Below are 5932 nucleotides of genomic sequence, written 5' to 3'. Positions count from 1 at the left end.
CCTACCTGGTTGGACGAGCGGATCTTGTCCTTGCCTTCCTTTTCTTCTTTTCTTCTTCTATTCTCCCAACAATCCTCCGGGATTTTGTCGGGGATGCAAGGATCTTCTTCATCATTGCCAATCTACTATAATATGTACAAAGGCCTTCTAGTCTTGTCTTCTCTTTGATGCTTAGTCATTAGATTTGATCAATTTAGCTCTATTTTGCCATGAAAATGCAAGGTTTGCACTCCTCTCCTACCAAGGAAGCAAAACCTCAAAGAATATGCAAAACAAAGGACTAAAGATAGTAAATGACCCAAATATGCACTAAAAAGCATAGGAACGAGGCTAATTCGGGGACTAAATATGCTCAAATATTGGTCACATCAGAATGCAAACTAAGCTATGCTATATGATGCATGAATTTTTGTTTGGTTGGAGAGCATAATTTGAATTAACTCCCAATGCATATGCTTGAACTTCCCCAAACCAAAATAGACACTATTTCTAATGTTAAAAATTGGGAAAGTTCATGCATAAGAATGATATGCATGAAACTAAAGTTGTCATTTTGGATTTTACATGGTGGGAACAATAAAAGACACCTCAATGGGACCGAGGTGGGAGTCCTCTATGTGTTGCTAGGACTCGAACTCATGATCAAGATACAAATTTAAAAAACAAGAGAAATGAGCAAAGCTAAAGGAGGTGTAGGAGACTCACAATGTGTTGTGACATCCTCCAAAGAGCTTTATAATCCTCAATCGTCGCCCATAGCGACATCACTACCATCTCCATCATCATCATCATCGTCCTCACTAGCATCATTGTCATCATCTACCTCCATAGACCCGGAGGCTTCACCACTATCACTTGAGCTTTCTTCTTCTTCCTCACTTCCCTCTTCTTCTTCTTCTTCATCACCACTCTCAACAACAACCTCTTCATCACCCATGCTAGTATCCCTAGGAGCATTAGGAAAGAAAACTTTCCTATCCGCCCAACTAGGCAAAGGACATAATGGGTCAAGAAGTCCTTGCCTAGCTAGGTGTAAGAGGGGCAGATATTGAGCTCTATATGCATTGACTCGGTCTTCATGGGCTTGCTTATGCATTTATTGCATCAAAAGAGTCAAGTAATCGTTCCCCACCGTAACATTTTCGGGTCGAAACTCATGGTAGGTGAACGGGTAGGGTGGAGTGACAATAGAGGAGGAGGAGGGCTTGGCAATGGCCTCCCTATGGTGTTGCATTATGGACTCGGCTTCCTCGGAGAGTGGAAGAAGATAGTGTGGGCTACGGACATTGAGCCGGAAAATTTTGTTCGGTAGAATGAAGGACTTGGCATCTTTTGTAAGCCACTCAAATTTGTTGTCAAGATTGTCATTCTTGACCCAATGGAATTTGTGAACCATAGTGGCTAGATCAATGAGGTGGCCTCCCTTAACCGGTTTATAAGTACCATCTTTGTTGAAATTCCGGTTGAAGTGTTTTGCCAACCAAGTTACCAATCCCCCATTTACTATAAAGGCCGCACCTTCCTTACCATGGTCGATATTAAGCCACCTTTCGATCAAAAGTTGAAGAATATTGTACTTCGTGGTGAACTTTCTATCAATATTCAAGGTTGACTCGAGATAGATAAAATCAAGTTTGGTGAAGTGGTTTGTTCCCTTCCTAGCAATAAGAGTATTTCCCACTACCTTATGCCACACCCTTATGCCCGGGTGATGAACATAGAGAGCACGACATTCATGGAATGATTCGAATTTCCTCCCGGTAATAGCTTTCCACAAAGGGGCGGGATCATATTTTGTTGAAGGTTTCTTCACATAAGTCGAGTCATTATCAAGACCGAAAACTTTGCTAAACTCATTAAAGGAATCTTCCTATCCACATTCTCAAGGTGGAATTCAATGTTCGTTCGAGTCTTCACCTTTGTAACTTTCAATGAACTTAGAAATTCCAAGTTCAGGGAGGGGTAGGTCAATTCTTGCATATTAAACAATGTAAGCAACCCCATTGACTCAAAGAAGTTCTTGGTCCTTTCAAGGACACCCAATTTAGTCAAGGCATCTTGGCAAATAAACTTGGTGGGTAAAATCGATTTCTTAGCAAGACACAAAAATTTTCCTATGAGAGTCGGATGTGAAAGTTACCTCCGGATATTATTTTAGTTGCTCAATAACCGGGATAGAAGTAGTAGCTTCCACCATATGAATAGGATTTTCTTGAATTTCCATTCTTGCTTGTTGAACCACCAAAGCCTTTGAGGCTTGAAGTGCTTGTTGCCTTTTGGAAAGGTTTGGTTTTGTAGGTGACTTGCTTCCACCTTTGGTCCTAGCCATTGTTCTTCTCCTTGTATGTATCAACAACCAAAGATTTGCTTAAATTCTTCTAGTATCCTCAAGCTTCAATGAATCCCAAATCGATTCAGGATTTTTGAATTTTGCCTTTAACCCTAGAAAATCGATTCAATTTTTGAGGAGTTGGATGTTTAAATGGCTTTTTGTTGATAGAGGAGTGATTTGTTTGAGTGTTGAGGAAGTTTGGAATTGATTTGGGTGAATTTGGTTGAGGAAATTGATTTTTATGGTTGGAGGGATTGAGGGTTTTGAGTTGTGTTTATGTTTTGAATGAATGAAATGAAATGGGAAAGGGGGTTTTAATCACGTATTATTGTATTGCAGCAGGGGAGATGAGCGTCTGCAGCACGGGACGCTCGGATTCTTTGTCAGCCAGTTTCAGAAAATGCAACCCGTGCTGAGACGAGTGACTTCAGTAGGAGACGAGCGTCTTGTTGTAAGGAGACGAGCGGATTCTATTGAGGACGCTCGGATTCTTGGTCACGGAGAAATCCCAGATTTTAATAGAAGGAGGACAAGCGAATCTTCACTGAGACGAGCGTCTTGGTAGAGACGAGCGTCTTCCCCACGGGTTGCTCAGATCTTCAGTCAGAGAAAAAAATTTCCTTTCCAGCTTTTTCAGGACGAGCGACTTTCTCTCAGGACGCTCGGATATTTAGCCAATATGAGCGGATTCTTTCTTAGACGCTCAGATTTCCCCTGTACCTCACGGATTCAGTTCCACCCGTGGGTATTCCGTAACCCAAGTCATTTCCTCTTCGTTCCTTTGATCTTTATTGTGGGGGTACTATGAAGGCTTAGATGGCCTAGGCAATTGCTATCCCTACACTATGTCAAAACACTACACATCAATAAACATATAAGTCCCTCCCTCACTTTCTCTCAAAATGATAATCTTGATCAAAGCATAAAAATATAAATCCAAAATTGACAAAAATGCAATACAATAAGTAAAATGCAAGTTAAGGGGTTAGGATATTTACAAATGGTGGTTTAGGGAGGACTCCACCAAACTCTCATTCATGTATGAGATGTCAAGGGGGCATAGCCAAGGTGTTGTTGATGTTGCTCAACACCTTGAAGAAGTATTCGAAGGCTTGTTCATTGTCATTATAAAGATCTTCAATGGACCTTTGCACATTGTGTTCTTCATTGTGGTGACTTGAGTAGAAATGGTCACCAAAGCCTTGGTCTTGGGTCATAGCATTACCAATATAATGGTTGACTAACCCTTCAAACTCATCATCCCATAGACCTCATAATTCATCTACTTGTTCCCCAATAGTGTCATGAGTTGATGAGAACAACTCCTTTTCCTTCTTGTCATTATGGCCGATGAGGCCTTCTTCTTATTTTATCATGAGTGGTGGTGAGCTATTCAAGCTCTCATTTTCTTGCTCTTTGGATGGAGCATCTTAGAGATTATCTATTTTCTTCTCCCATATGGGTGGTGATTCTTTACCCATAGCTTGTCCTTTGTATTGAGATGACGACTTCTTCCTATCACTTTCTCTGCTATAATGATCAACCATGAAACATGGCTCATGTAAGCGGGGAGCTCTCATTGTCTTGTCAAGGTTAAAAGTGATTGTTTTATCTCCCACTTCAAGTGTGAGCTCTCCATGTTTCACATCAATCACTGTCCCGCGGTGTGTAAAAATGGTCTTCCTAAAATGATAGGAATGTTAGAGTCTTCCTCCATATCAACAATAACAAAGTCCACCGGGATAAAGAACTTGCCAATTCTTACCGACACATCCTCCCATACCCCTAAAGGTGTCTTCGTTGATCGATCCACCATTTGAAGTGTGATATTAGTGCATTTGAGTTCTCCCATTCCTAGCCTTTTTCACACCGAGTATGACATGACACTCACACTTGCCCCAAGGTCACATAGAGCTTTGTTGATTGTAGTGTCGCCAATGGTGCATGGAATAGAGAAACTTCCCGGATCCTTGAGTTTTGTAGGTGAACTTCCTTGTAGGATGGCGCTACTCACCTTAGTGAATGCAATAGTCTCTAGCTTCTGGATGGATTTCTTCTTTGTAAGAATATCTTTCATGTATTTCGCATAGGCCGGAACATGATTGATTAATTCCGTAAATGGAATTGAGACTTCTAAGTTCTTCACAATCTCCATAAACTTTCCAAGTTGTTCATCAAACTTAGGCTTAGCTTGATGACTTGGAAATGGAAGTCTAATCACAATGGCTCTTTCTCCTTAGCCTTCTCTTCATTCTTCTTTGAAACTTCTTGAATGGTGGGTTCTTCTTCTTTCTTAGAGTTTTCAACTATTTCTTTATCACTAGCATAGTAGCATTCACAACATCTTCATCAATGGGCCTCTTCGGCCCTTCATACCTTGTACCACTCCTCAAATGGAAGGCACTCACCGATTCATGTCTTGGGGGATTACCTTGAGGTGGTAATTGCCCCTTTAGTCTTTGAGAACTAGAAGATGCTAATTGAGACATTTGGGTCTCCAACATCTTTGTGTGAGCTAGTATGTTGTTGATGGTGATGTCTTTTGCTTGGCTATCCTTTTGCATTTGAGTGAAAAACTCTTGTTGGTTCTTTTGCATTTGGAGGACCGCTTTTTGAACATCAAAACCTTGGTCATTTGTTTGATTGTATGGAGGTTGATTTTGATAACTTTGGTTTTGATTGTAAAAGGGTCTTTGAGCTTGGTTTCTCGTTGGAGGTAGGGTGTATGTTTGAGGGTTTTGAACATTTTGACTTTTGTATGAAAGACTAGGGTGGAATTTGGTATTCTTATTGTAATAGTTGGAATAAGGGGTGCCACTTTTGTGTGCTTGGAAAGCATTCACTTGTTCCCCTACATTCACTTTGGTCATGTCCCAAAGTTCCACAACTCTCACATACTCCACTTGGAATTGATGATGATGCTACCATAGCATTAATATCTTGCTTGAGTGATTTGGAGGCCTCTTCAAATTTAGCCATGGCCTTCTCAAATTTCAAATTAATGGTATCAATATGAGCACTAAGTTGAGCACCCAATTGAGTAATGGAATCCACCTCATGCTTTCCTCCTCTAGTAGCCTTCTGAGGTCTATTATATTGTGAGTTATGGACCGCCATTTCTTTAATTTTGTTCCATGTTTGATTGTCATCGACTTCGGTGAACATACCATTTGATCCTATATTGAGAATGTTTCGAGAGTCTTCATATAGACCATTCCAAAATTCTTGTACAAGGAACCACTCGCTAAGTCTATGGTATGGACAAGATTGACAAGTGTCCTTGAATCTCTCCCATGCTTCATACAAAGATTCCTCAACCCTTTGTTTGAACCCGGTGATTTGGGCTCTCAACATGTTAGTCTTCTCCGGAGGATAGAATTTCTTGTAGAAAGCAAGTGCCAATTTCTTCCAAGAATCAATACCAAGAGTAGCCTTATCTAGGCTCTTCAACCATTTTTTCGCGGAGCCAATCAAAGAAAAAGGAAATAAGACCCATCGAATTTGGTCTTGAGTAACTCCGGTTTGAGAAATTGCATCACAATAGTCACAAAAAATCTCCATATGAGAATGAGGGTCTTCACTAGGCATCCCTCCAAATTG

The 5932-nt window shown here is 40.7% G+C and overlaps 1 non-coding gene across 1 annotated transcript; it reads left to right on the top strand.

The window, feature by feature from the left end:
- Nucleotides 1-5578: 5578 nt before the first annotated feature.
- On the top strand, nt 5579-5686 carry LOC141635493 (small nucleolar RNA R71). The gene has a single exon (XR_012540177.1). It is a non-coding gene; the product is annotated as a small nucleolar RNA R71 (small nucleolar RNA).
- Nucleotides 5687-5932: the final 246 nt, after the last annotated feature.

The sequence above is a fragment of the Silene latifolia genome, chromosome Y, assembly GCF_048544455.1.
Source record: "Silene latifolia isolate original U9 population chromosome Y, ASM4854445v1, whole genome shotgun sequence".
Lineage (NCBI taxonomy): Eukaryota > Viridiplantae > Streptophyta > Magnoliopsida > Caryophyllales > Caryophyllaceae > Silene > Silene latifolia.
The sequence above is the reverse complement of the archived record's forward strand: the minus strand, read 5'-3'. Positions and strand labels throughout refer to the sequence as shown.